Here is a 14,544-nt window from a genome sequence, read left to right on the forward strand (position 1 = left end):
TTATATGGAGTACAAGAGAAAGAATGCGAAGTAGGATATGATGACATAAAAATTGTAGTGAAGCATTCATGATTCTGTTTCAAAGCTAAGCAACTTCCTCTCTTTTGAACATTTCTCAGTTTGTAGAATGTTGGTTGATTCCTGTCATTTTTTCTTTACAGAACTTTACTACACTTAGGGTCCTTCATGTTTTACGTAGAAATGATTATTATTCATATTGGGAGCTAGATCAAGTGTTTGAATGGATAGATCTCACTTACTTGCTTCTAACATTCTCAATAGCATTGTTCCTCCAACTATAGTCTCGCTTGGGAACCTGTCTTCCTTTTATAGCACGACGCAGAATCTCATTCTCCCCTACAATGACAAATGTGAGAGATACAAGACTCCCTGCCCCAATCTATGTTAGATCGTTGAAATAGTCTTGCAAGAGCATGGGTCAGGTGCAGCTCTTAGTCGCAGAAGAAGTTCGTGCAGACTTTGTGATGTGACAAGTGCAGTCGGTTTTCCAAACAATAGGCAAAATTCCCAATAGCAAACAACGCCAACCTTTTGACCTAAATCAGAAAACCTTCATTGTGAGCTAAACCATTGGCAAGAGATGCTGTGAAAGTATACATGTAAATGCAACACTAGTGGAGGCAAGTGGTTGTAGTACAAAGATAATATTGATCCCAACTGCCCATCATTTACTTCAATTTCTTGCCACATTTTTGGAGTTCTAGAAATCCTGGATAGAAGTTATGCCAATTAAAATGTTAATATAATTACACTAATATTATGAAATTAGAGCTAATTAATTACTTATGCTTTTAATTATGCTATCAAAATGAAAAGTGCAATTAGCATGAGACGAGAGAATATTATATAGGTGGTCGTCTAGTGTATCTCAACATGAAATAATTCTACTCTATTTCATAAAAACATAAGTATACGTATACTTCTGATCAAAATCATAGGGTTGCAAGGTCAGCCGAATTAAAATTTGTCGCTATAATTCATATTAGTAATCTGAAGTTGCTCCACACAATCTGAACTCATTTTTTCTGTTAAATTAACAAGCATATACCAACTGCTTCTGGGATAATTATGGAAATATGAATTTATCTCCTTTAGAAAGGATGGTAGATCTTCCTGACCCAAAAAGATATCGTTCTAATATGTATCAAAAAGGCTATATCAAATCACAAAAACCAAAAATTAGGATTAGATGGGGGATATAATACCAAACTAAATGAAAATTGATAAATTAGGTGCGCATCAATTATGTTATCTTTCAATTCACAATCCACAAATATTTCGAACATTTCTTCACAAATTCACGCTAAATAAAAATAGTGAAAATATATAAGAATAAAAGAATAGGCATTTACAATTACAAGAATTTTGCCATCAACATTCAGCAGCAAATATTGAAGAAAGAAGAGAAAAGTTCATCAATTTTAGTCGTGGAATTTGAAAATCTTGGATGGATATATATATTCCTCTTTGTTTGCTTGCAGTGTCCTGTTTTCATGTACCTTAACTCAGTGTCCGATCGTACAAAGGATGATAGTTCTGTCTTTTAGTAGCAGGTTTGATTGTTAATTTTCAGTCTTTCTTAGCTCATTTTTCTTATTCACTCATATTTATATGATAGTACTATATATTTGGTCTTATAGTTTCCCTGCTTCAAAAGATTTCCCACATGCTGATCAAAGAGAGAGTGTTAGTGGTAGATTTATTTGCTCAACACAGGTTAAGTTGGTCTTCCGATACTATCAATATTATTACGTAGTAGTTGTAGTAGTAGTAGTAGTAATATTTTGTCCGTTTTCATTTGTATAATTGTATCCCAATAAAGTTATTGGGATTGATAATTCCGATCCAAACTGATAAGCAGTTACTTTGACAAATTGTTGGTGTGCACTTGATATGGCTATGGCTTATGGAGCTGTGTCTTCCCTGAAAAAAACCTTACTCCTAATCCTTCAACGCCACGATGATCATGTCATCACTCCTACTGTTAAGCAACAGATTGTATCCATCCGCCACAAAGCTGATGTGTTGCAATTGAATTGCATAGGATTTCCAGATGAAGAAACAATAAGGGAGGTAGCAAATACAACTAAAGAGATTATTCAATATCTTTTCTCCCCACAATATCTATCAGATAATGGATCCATAGACCCAACTGTCTGTTGGGAAATAAACACAGGCAATCACAAATATAAAAGGAGAATGAACACAACGAATTGTTTACCCAATTCGATACAAAGTGTATCTACGTCTGGGGCGATGCCAAGCCAGGGATTTCACTATATAATTTCAGGATGATTTTACAATGAGGGGACACCTCTATTTATAAGCAAAATAGAGAGCCCTAATTCTAGTCAACTAGGAAACATATTCCATAAGGAAATATCTTCTATGGAATAAATCTATCACAAGGAAATATACTTCTAGGAAACAAATCCTAAATATGGTAGGAGATTAGGCTCCATAATTAACAATCTCCCACTTGGAGACTAACAACTCCTACGCCACCATATCCTCGTGATCTCATCCCTGCATCCGCTTAGCATCACCTAACCTTCTCTTCAAGTTTCAAGGCCAATTGAAGCTATGCATAGCTTCAATTTCTCTAAGGTCACCACCTTAGTAAACATGTCTGCTGGATTCTCATTTCCAAGTATCTTCTCAAGTTGCAGGATTTTCATCTCCACTAGGTGCCGAATGTAATGATACTTCAACTCCACATGCTTTGTCCTAGAATAAAACGTTGGATTCTTTGCCAAGAAAATAGCACTCTGACTATCACTGTAGAGTCTGCTACTCTTGTTCTCCTTCCCAAGTTCATCTAAGAAACTCTGCAACCACACCATCTCCTTGCTTGCCTCCGTTGCGACTACATATTCAGCCTCCGTAGTAGACAAGGCAACGGTCTTCTGCAACTTAGAAGTCCATGAAATAGCAGTACCACCATAAGTAAATACATACCCGGTTGTGCTTCTTCTCCCATCAAGATCATTGGACGCCAAGTCTGCATCCACATAACCTGCCAGCTCGACATTCTTGCCATTGAAACATAAGACTCTTTCTGTAGTACCTCTCAAGTATCTAAGGATCCATTTAACCGCTTCCCAATGTTGCTTGCCCGAATCACCCATGAACCGACTCACTACTCCCACTGCTTGTGCAATATCAGGCCTCGTACACACCATTGCATACATAATACTGCCAATTGCTGAAGCATAAGGAACTTTCTTCATTTCAGCACGTTCTTCTTTTGTACTCGGCGACTCCTTCTTCGACAGCTTGAAGTGACTGCCCAAAGGCACACTTACTGGCTTCGAATTATCCATGTTGAATCTTTCCAAAACCTTACCAATGTAAGCAGCTTGCGAAAGATACAATTTTCCTGCCGCCTTGTCATGCTCGATTCTCATGCCCAAAATTTGATTAGCCTCTCCAAGATCTTTCATGGAGAATCGTTCAGACAATTGCCTTTTCAACTTATCCATCTCCTTTGGATCACCTCCTGCGATCAACATATCATCAACATATAATAACAGGATAAGATAGCTCTTGTCAAACCTCTTGTAGTAACAACAATGGTCAGCGTAGCATCTTTTATAGCCAATCTCCATCATGAATCCATCAAACTTCTTGTACCACTGCTTGGGAGCTTGCTTTAAGCCATACAAGCTCTTCTTCAACTTGCACACAAGATTTTCCTTTCCTTTTACTACGAATCCCTCGGGCTGTGTCATGTACAACTCATCCTCCAAATCACCATGAAGGAATGCCGTCTTTACATCCATCTGATGTAACAATAGATTTTCTGCAACTACCATACTCAACACTAAACGAATAGTAGTCAGTTTCACAACAGGAGTGAAGACATCTGTATAATCAATACCGTATCGTTGCTCAAATCCCTTGACAACCAGCCTAGCCTTGTAGCGCTTTCTACCATCAGCTTCACCTTTGATTCGATAGACCCACTTGCAATGCAATGCCTTTTTCCCTTTTGGAAGTTCCACAAGCTCCCATGTGCCATTCAGGAGAAGAGAGGCAAACTCGTCAGCCATGGAAATTTTCCACCTTCGTTTATCAGGGCCTTCTCCTGCCTCTGCATAACACTCAGGTTCACCACCATCAGTAAGTAGCAAATAGAAATTAGAGGGCGAGTACCTATCAGGTGCACGTCGCTCTCTAGTCTGTTTAGGCAGCGGAATAATCGGTGGTGGAGTGCTTGGTTCTTCTTCAAGCACCTCTTCAACATTCTGACTCTCCTTGCTCCCACTCGAGTTTGAGATGTCTAGCTCGACTACTTGGGGCTCAGAACTGCTGGAACTCGATGCCTCCAATCTATCCTTGTATAATACCTGTTCATTGAAAACGACATCTCTACTGCGAATAACCTTACGGTTCTGCTCATCCCAGAGTCTATAACCGAACTCATCGCCTCCATAACAAATGAACGTACACTTAATAGATTTTTCATCCAACTTACTTCTCTCAACAGAACTAACATGAGCATAAGCAACACAACCAAAGATACGTAGGTAAGATAGATTCACCTCTTTTCCTGTCCAAACCTCCACGGGTATCCGAAACTCCAACGGAACTGATGGACCTCTGTTGATTAGGAACGCAGTTGTGTTGACTGCATCTGCCCAAAAATTCTTTGGCAATCCACTTTTCAACTTCATGCATCTTGCTCGCTCATTCAATGTTATGTTCATGCGCTCCGCGATTCCATTCTGCTGTGGAGTTCCTTTCACAGTCTTCTCCATGCGAATTCCATTCTCTGCGCAAAACTCCTTGAACTCTACAAGTTCATATTCTCCTCCATTATCGGATCTTAGACACTTCACCTTCAGCCCGGTTTCAGATTCAACAAGGGCTTTCCACTTCCTGAAAGTATCAAACGCATCAGATTTACTCTTCAGAAAATAAACCCATACCTTTCGAGTGGAGTCGTCGATGAATGTCATATAATATTCAGAGCCTCCTAGGGACTTCACAGGTGCTGGTCCCCATAGATCGCTATGGACCAACTCCAACTTCTGCGTCTTCAAGTTTCTGCCTCCTCTTGAGAAACTCACCCTTTTCTGTTTCCCAAACACGCAATCCTCGCATGGGCCAACTTCAACTGTTTTCAGGCCCGGCAGTAAACCTTTTGAGCACATTATCTTCATCCCTTTCTCGCTCATGTGGCCAAGACGACAATGCCACAAATCTGCATTATTTGCTTCACTTGCAAGATCAATGCATTCTTTGGAGTTAGTTGTGGTATACAACGTACCCTCCTTCTTACCTCGAGCTACTATCATAACTCCCTTGGTAATCTTCCAATTGCTACAACCAAATGTTACCGTGTACCCTTCTGCATCAAGCTGCCCAATCGAAATCAAGTTTCTCTGTAATCCAGGAATGTGTCTGACTCCATTCAGTTTTATTACGGATCCATTGGATGTCACTACCTTCACGTTTCCCTTTCCCGCGATATCTAAGGGCTCGTCATCAGCCAGATATACTTTCCCTAAATCGCCAGGAACGTAGTTTTCCATTACCTCCACATTGCTGCATGAATGGAACGAAGCTCCATAATCCAATACCCACGATTCCATCGGACTACTCACACTTAGGACCAACGCCTCGCCATCGTCATCTGACATGGTAGCGTTTGCTGTATTCTTCTCTTTCTGATCCTTATTCTTATATTTCTTCGGTGCCTCACACTGATTTCTAAAGTGCCCAAACTCATCACAATTCCAGCATTTAACTCGATCCAAATCCTTCTTAGATTGGCTCCTTCCTCTGGATTTTGATCTTCCACGATTTTGCCTTCCCTTCGATCTGCCTCTCTGTTCTGTACTCAATACTGAACCAGAAGTAGAAGATCCCGATTCTTTCCGGCGAACTTCCTCACCAATCATCAGATCTCTTACTCTGTCAACTGTCAGGTTTGTCTCTGCAGCAGTAACTGCTGTCACTGTGCCAGCCCAACTCTCAGGCAGGGACGATAGCAAAATTAGGGCACGAATTTCATCAGCGAATTTAATATCAACAGAGTTCAGTTGCGAAGTAATCATGTTGAACTTGTTGAGATGTTGTTGCACCTCCTTTCCCTCTTGCATTCTAAAATTAAACAATCGTCTAATCAGATGTACCTTGTTTGCCGTTGATGGTTTCTGATACATATCCTCCAAGATCTTCATCATCTCCTTCGTCGACTTTGCTGCAGTCGTGTGATAAGCCACCTCCTTGGACAACGATAGCCTAATCGCGCTCATCGCTTTTCTGTCCAGCAGCTCCCACTCCTCCGGTTCCATCTTTTCGGGTTTGGCTTTTAAAGGTTTCCACATATCTTTACCGTACAGGTAATCCTCAATCTGCATCTTCCAAAATCCGAAATCAGATCCGTCGAACTTCTCTACAGCAATCTTCCCGTCGATCCCCATCGTGATTTCTGCCTCTTAAACCCTAGGCTCTAGATACCAGTTGTTGGGAAATAAACACAGGCAATCACGAATATAAAAGGAGAATGAACACAACGAATTGTTTACCCAGTTCCATACAAAGTGTATCTACGTCTAGGGGCGATGCCAAGCCAGAGATTTCACTATATAATTTCAGGATGATTTTACAATGAGGGGACACCTCTATTTATAAGCAAAATAGAGAGTCCTAATTCTAGTCAACTAGGAAACATATTCCATAAGGAAATATCTTCTATGGAATAAATCTATCACAGGGAAATATACTTCTAGGAAACAAATCCTAAATATGGTTGGAGATTAGGCTCCATAATTAACACTTTCAAACTTTCATATCAGTTGGGGAAATTGGCTGAGGAGCTCGACTCAACTGTTGGAGATGTCGTTGACTACTGCAAGAGCAATTCTGACTCTGTCAGTGATTCTCCTGCTGCTAGTTCGTCTGTACTCAAGAGTGAAGTTGAACATCTCCCGGTTGAGCTGATTGCAATAAATACAAGAAGGTTGAGGAGATTAGCGGACAAAATAAAGTCAAGTGGCAGAGAATTAGTAGACGAAGATCCCAGTGATTCACCATCAATCACGACCAAAGATGATGTGGCTGTGGTTGGTTTTGATGAAGATATACTACAGGTGATGGACCGAATAACTGACTATTCATCCTATTCCAACCTACAAATCCTCTCGATTATCGGAATGGGAGGTATTGGTAAGTCCATACTTGCTAGACATATTTATAATCATTCATTGGTTAAGCATCATTTTGATATTCGAGCTTGGGTCACAATATCACATGATTATAGTATACCAAGTATTCTCTCACAATTACTTGCTTCGCTCAAAGGAAAAGTAGATCCAGTTGGAAGAGATTCGATGGAAAGAATGGAAGCAGAGAAGCTTGAAATTCACAAAATCTTATCACGGAGGAGGTATTTGATAATATGACATGCGGAGTGCAAAAGCTTGGGATGATATGCAGAAGCAATTGCCTGACAATCATTGTAGAAGCCGGATCATATTAACCACAAGGCTAACGAATGTGGCTACTTATGCTACTAGCAGTTGGAGCCCCATTTATATGATGCGTTTCTTGGATGATGAACAAAGTTGGCGTTTGTTCCACCATAAGGTTTCAGAGATCAAGATTGTCCTCAAGAGCTACGTAGTGTTGGGGAAAAAATAGTAAAAGGATGTGGAGGACTGCCCCTCTCAATTGTTAATGTGGCAGGACTTTTATCCAAGATTCCTAGAACTCCCAAGTTGTGGCAAAAAATTGAAGTAAATGACAGGCAGTTGGGATCAAATGAGTTACAACCACTTGTCTCCACATTTGAGGGAGTGTTTCTTGTATATGGCGTCTTTTCCTGAAGAGTATGAGGTCCATGCCTCTGAACTCATCAAACTTTGGATAGCTGAGGGCTTTTGGGAACATCAATTTGAATTTGAAAGGCAAGAACTGGCAGCGGAGAGGTGCTTGAATGATCTGATTGGGCAAAGTCTAGTTTTGGTCACTAGCCGCAATATTGATGGAAAAATCAAAAGTTGCAGGCTGCATATTATGGTGCGGGACTTTTGTGTGAGACAGGTCGGGCGAGAGAAGTTCTTCTTTCTTTCTGTTATGGACTACCTCCCTACTCCTATCTTGAGAAGACATTTTCTTCCAGAAGTACTCCAAAATCATCATCGCATAAGTGTTAGTTGGCATGATCTACATCTTAGAGACTCTACGCATAGCTCATGCACCACTTCTATCATATGCATCCCACAAAGAGGGTATATGCCCAATTGCAATGTAGCGCACTTTACTTAGAAATGATCATTCATACTGGGAGCTAGGTCAAGTGTTTGAACTGATTAATCTCACTTACCTTGCTTCCAACATTCCTGATAGTATTGTCCCTCCAGCTATAGCAAAGCTTCAGAATCTGCAGACTTTAATTATTTATAGATCTGATGTTCGTTTGCCAGTAGAGATTTGGAGTCTGAGGCAGTTGAGACATCTTATCGCCTTCTCATTTCAACCTTTACCCCTTCCTGAAAGAGTAACTCTTTCTCTAGTAAACTTGCAAACGCTTTCCATGGCAATAGACTTTGTGTGCACTGTTAAGATGGTGAAAATGATTCCCAACATAAAAAAGTTGGGAATATGTTACTCTGGAAATAAGTTTGGTGCTGCATATGATTATACTGACAATCTTATACATCTGCGTCAAGTTGAGAAGCTGAAATTGGAGATGCATCATGGTTCATATGTGCCACGTCTGACTTATTTACCTATGTCGCTGAAAAAATTAGAACTGAGTGGCCGGTGGATTTCTTGGAGAGGTATGAACATTTTTGGTCCGTTGCCTAACCTTCAAGTGTTGAAACTAAAGAACTATGCTTGCCATGGGGAACACTGGGAAACCATTGAGGGGGAATTTAGTAATTTGATACTCCTGCTTATCGATGAATCAAATCTGCAGTGTTGGACAACTAAAAGTAGCCACTTTCCGAGGCTCAAGGGCCTAATGCTTCATCGTTGTCCATACTTGGATGAGATTCCGCATGATATTGGAAATATTCATCCACTTAAACTGATTGAGATCGATGATCACAATCAATCTCTTTTGTACTCGGCAAATAAAATACAAGATATACACAGGAAAGATCACAAATATGATCCCCTAAAGGTAGTTGTGAAGCGTTCTTGATCCTCTGTCAGACCTGACCGTGTCCATCATACAGTGTAAGGAACTCATAAAAGTTGCAATATCTAAGCATCTTCCTGTCTTTTTAACATTTATTAGTTCTTAGAATGTTGGTTGATTCATGTCATTTTTTCAGATGCAGAGCTTAAAAGGAGGTAGCTTATCAGATATTCTACCGATGAAAAAGGCAAATAAATAAAGGTGCAATGGTTGTTGAATGTTGATGTTTGTTTAAGTATGAATGGTTGATAAAATCCTAAGTACTTGTTTGCAAGCTAGTTTCAAATAACTGTGAATGATAGTATAATATTATGTTATCTGTGTAGCATTGGAGAATATTTGTTTGGATTACCATTCTTGTTTACAGTAATCTACATAGGGGAGAAAAAGGCTGCTCTGCATGGTTCTTTGTCTTTGTTAATGTAGTTGAACCAGTTTGTATAAACAAGTGAGAGCATTCAAAGGCAAATGAGTGGAAAGGAACAATATGTAAATATGATTATCAATGCTAAATTCAGACGTTTCAAATTGCCTCAGTTGACACTATATAGATAGATCAGTGGAATATGTCATGTAAATTGTACTAAGATACTAATAAACTCAGGTAATGGCAAAAAGTGATATGTGACTGGTGAAAGCTATACGAACCAATTTATGGGCTCAAAGTCTCTGACGTCGTTAATATCAGTATATTTGTATTGTAAAGAAATAGAGCATCAATTCAGAATGTTTAGAATGTATAGTCATCCTTTGTTAGACATATATATGTTCAATCGGGATATTTTCTAGTTTTCTCGAATTGAACTGTGTACCGGTAATTATTCGTGCATCGCTAGAGTTGAGGTGGTGGTTCTGAGTGTTGAAGCTTTAGTAGCAGCGCGGGAGATAGGGACGCAAGTACCTGTGGTGACATGGTGGAGTTTATGTGACCGTTAAGATGCCAACTGTATAATAGAACGTATAAAAAGGGAAAAACCATTCAAAAAATTAAAATAGGAGTAACATTTGAAAACTGAATTATTGCAGATTTATTTACTTTGTCCACTTTTAACAATGGATCCCACATTATCATAACTTTTTCAAATCATTACTAGTGGAAGAATTGGTGGCCAAATCTTCAAGTGTTAAACTAAAGAACTATGCTTGCTATGGGGAACATTGGGGTACCTTTGATGAGGAACTTGGTAATTTGATATATCTGTAGTCACTTTCCGAGGCTCCAGTGCCTAACGCTTCATCGTTGTCCATACTTGGATGAGATTCCGTATGATATTGGATTGATTTCATCACTGCAACTGATTGAGATCGATGATCATAACCAATCTCTTTTGTACTCAGCAAAAAAAATACAAGAGGAACAACGGAGATATTGGGGAAATGAAGACCTTAAAGTTGTTGTGAAGCGTTCTTGATCCTCTTTCAAACTTGATTGTGCCTGTGCTTGACATCAGGTAAAGTTTTCATAAAAGTAAGCAACCATCCCGCTAATTAAGAGGTTATGAAAAGGCACACACTTTGCCAATAGTTAAGCACCTTTCTCAGTTCGCAGAATGTTGGTTGATTCCTATCATTTTTTTCTTCTCAATTTTTCAGATGCAGAACTTTGATGAGGTAGCTGGTGAGATAGTCTCCTATTATTTAAGTATGAATCGTTGATAAACTCCTACTTGTGTGCTAACTACTTTCAAATTACTGTGAATGAAAAATGTTGTGTTATCAGATATTGTACAGACCAAAGAGATAGGTAACTAAATGTAAATGGTTGGTGATGTTTGTTAAAGTTTAAATGTTTGTTTGGATTAACATTGTTTACTCTACAGTCAATATAAGTTTTAAGAATAGGACTTGGTTGATCACAATTCACAACTGATGATGAAAATTTCAGCCAAAACAAACTTTAAGAATAGGGTAAGCATTTATGCTGGTGGGCCGAGGTCTTTTGGGCTCATTGCTATTGGGCTCCCGTTGTGGGAATTCGGCATTGAATTGTGGACCACCTTATGGGCTACAGAATGAAGCAAAGTGTGGTCTATTATTCTACATGAATCAGTTGAGGCACTCATTTATCACTGTGGCCTCTGATTAATTAAATTTTGAATGTGTGTATTTAAAATAATCAGCCTAAATGAAGGTTGCTATGGCATGTCGAAAAAGTAATGGCACCCGAGCGGGTCATGACGCTACCAAGAGATGCCGAAATCCCAAGAACCATGCGGCAAGAATGGATCAAGCATGTATTGTCGGAGATTCATCAAGTGTGATTCGTATTTAACAAATCACATATATAAATGTTTTAGGTACGTAAGACCTACCACTAATTGAAATTTTCGAATTTTGATTTATTTTTCTAAATCTAATTAGTGCTTTGGATTTTAATCAAATTAAAGTCAAGACGTAAGCAAGAACCAAATCCAGAGTTATGGAATTCAACGGTCTTCATTAATCTTTAGGTTATTACTTTGCACCATATATCTCTGACACCCACCTTCTGCCAATTACAAAAGCATACATATAAAATAAGTACTTACAAAAATCAGTTGTGTGTTCTTTTTCCATCTGCCAGTACAAAAACGTACATATAAAATAAATACTCCCTCCGTTCCCTCATAGTTGAAACGAAATTTTTTGGCACGGAGTTTAAGAAAGAAATGTTGAGTATGTTAAATAAATAGATCAAAAGGTAAGAAAAAGAAAAAAGTAGAGAGAATATAGTAAAAAGTGAATAAAGTAGAGTGAATAAAGTAAGAGAGAGAAAAGTAAGAAAGAGAAAAAAGTTACTATATATGGAAATGACTCAACTATGAGGGAACGGATGGAGTACTTAAAAAACCCGTTTTTTTTTATATATATATCTACAGCTGGTTAGTCATAATTACGACATAGATCATCATTTCTTTTTAAACAATAAATTTTTCTTTCGGATTCGGCCGATAGCCAAAGAATCTTCTCACAATTATTACCGGGGGAGGATCCCCTGCTGTATCTTCTCACAATTATTACCGGGGGAGGATCCCCTGCTGTGTTTAATAACACAACAGACCCTGATATGGATTAAAACGCATCCATTTACATATGAAACGCAAATCTTAGTGAGAGAGATTGCAAACTAGAATAATATTAAAATATAAACTACGTTACACTTCTCTTTCTTTTGTTATTTCGTTTTTACCCCATTTCTTTGATTAAATCAATTCAGGTGGCCCACAGCCGCTTTTGTATTATATATATGCAATACGTATTTATTTTATTTTATTGATACATCAAAGCACAAGCACTAAATTAATTTTATTTAATTAATCTGACGACAACTTAATTCATAGTATGTATATTTTCCAGAATAAAACTTTGAATATTTAAGAATAGAAAAGTTCAAAACATAAAATATAATAAACAAAATGAACGATAGTACAATTTATAAATTTATAGCAAAAATATATTGTAACTTGGTCGAAAAACTGTTTTATAACATTTTTTTTAAGATATTAGCCCCTAATATCATGGAATTTTTAAATAATTTGTTTTTGTCTAACGAACTTTTAAATAGACATATAATATCATGAACTTTATTCGTGGTTGTTATTTCCCGCCGCAACGGATTCCGCCTACATTAAAATGATATGGATGCTGAATTCGTATACATCATCTATAATAACGAAATTGTGAATCCTGAAGCGCGATCCTAAATCACGAATCTAACTCAACATTCATGTCATTTTAATGTAGCCGGAATCCGCCGCGGTGGGAAATAACAACCACGAAAAAAGTTTGTAATGTTATTTTCCAAATTGAAAGTTTGCGGAAAAAAATACTACTAGTAATTTTTTGAAAGTTCCATAATATTAGAGGTTAATATTTTACTAAAATAAAAAATATATAGCAATATAAAATAATTGCATACTATTTTGAGAGCTTGTGAAAATGGAGTATGATCCACTGGAAAATAACAAAAACTACAATTATTGGATTTAATAAATAATTTTTATATCATGATTGTAAAATAAAATACTAAGTATTGCGTAAAAGCAGCTGTGGGTGACCAGAATTGATTCAATAAAGAAATGGGGTAAAAAATGAAAGAACAAAAGAATATGAAGCGTACGTGTAGTTAATATTTTAATGTTATTTCAACTTGCAATCTCTCTCACTAAATTTTAATGCGTTTCACATGTAAATGGATGCGTTTTAACCCACTGCAGGGCCTGCTGTGTTTTTAAACACAGCAGGGGATCCTCTCCCATTATTACCACACAATATGCACAAACAAATATTAACTACACGTACGCTTCATATTCTTTTGTTCTTTCATTTTTTACCCCATTTCTTTATTGAATCAATTCTGGTCACCCACAGCTGCTTTTACGCAATACTTAGTATTTTATTTTACAATCATGATATAAAAATTATTTATTAAATCCAATAATTGTAGTTTTTGTTATTTTCCAGTGGATCATACTCCATTTTCACAAGCTCTCAAAATAGTATGCAATTATTTTATATTGCTATATATTTTTTATTTTAGTAAAATATTAACCTCTAATATTATGGAACTTTCAAAAAATTACTAGTAGTATTTTTTTCCGCAAACTTTCAATTTGGAAAATAACATTACAAACTTTTTTCGTGGTTGTTATTTCCCACCGCGGCGGATTCCGGCTACATTAAAATGACATGAATGTTGAGTTAGATTCGTGATTTAGGATCGCGCTTCAGGATTCACAATTTCGTTATTATAGATGATGTATACGAATTCAGCATCCATATCATTTTAATGTAGGCGGAATCCGTTGCGGCGGGAAATAACAACCACGAATAAAGTTCATGATATTATATGTCTATTTAAAAGTTCGTTAGACAAAAACAAATTATTTAAAAATTCCATGATATTAGGGGCTAATATCTCAAAAAAATGTTATAAAACAGTATTTCGACCAAGTTACAATATATTTTTGCTATAAATTTATAAATTGTACTATCGTTCATTTTGTTTATTATATTTTATGTTTTAAACTTTTCTATTCTTAAATATTCAAAGTTTTATTCTGGAAAATATACATACTATGAATTAAGTTGTCGTCAGATTAATTAAATAAAATTAATTTAGTGCTTGTGCGTTGATGTATCAATAAAATAAAATAAATACGTATTGCATATATATAATACAAAAGCGGCTGTGGGCCACCTGAATTGATTTAATCAAAGAAATGGGGTAAAAACGAAATAACAAAAGAAATAGAAGTGTAATGAAGTTTATATTTTAATATTATTCCAGCTCGCAATCTCTCTCACTAAGATTTGATGCGTTCATATGTAAATGGATGCGTTTTAATAACACAGCAGGAACACAGCAGGGGATCCTCCCCCGATAA

General features: G+C 37.3%; 1 long non-coding RNA gene and 1 pseudogene across 1 annotated transcript; one reads left to right on the plus strand and one right to left on the minus strand.

Annotated features, from left to right (window-relative positions):
- The first annotated feature begins 6,867 nt into the window (after positions 1-6,867).
- On the plus strand, positions 6,868-9,181 carry LOC148933634 (putative late blight resistance protein homolog R1B-14; annotated as a pseudogene).
- A 672-nt stretch (positions 9,182-9,853) lies between these two features.
- On the minus strand, positions 9,854-10,873 carry LOC125222181 (uncharacterized). Its single transcript, XR_016134549.1, has 4 exons — positions 10,712-10,873; positions 10,564-10,613; positions 10,346-10,467; positions 9,854-10,079 (listed from the first exon to the last, which is right to left on the minus strand). It is a non-coding gene; the product is annotated as an uncharacterized LOC125222181 (long non-coding RNA).
- Between the last annotated feature and the right edge of the window lie 3,671 nt (positions 10,874-14,544).

This window comes from Salvia hispanica, chromosome 1, assembly GCF_029641045.1.
Source record: "Salvia hispanica isolate PSC_SH4W2 chromosome 1, Shi_PSC_v1, whole genome shotgun sequence".
Lineage (NCBI taxonomy): Eukaryota > Viridiplantae > Streptophyta > Magnoliopsida > Lamiales > Lamiaceae > Salvia > Salvia hispanica.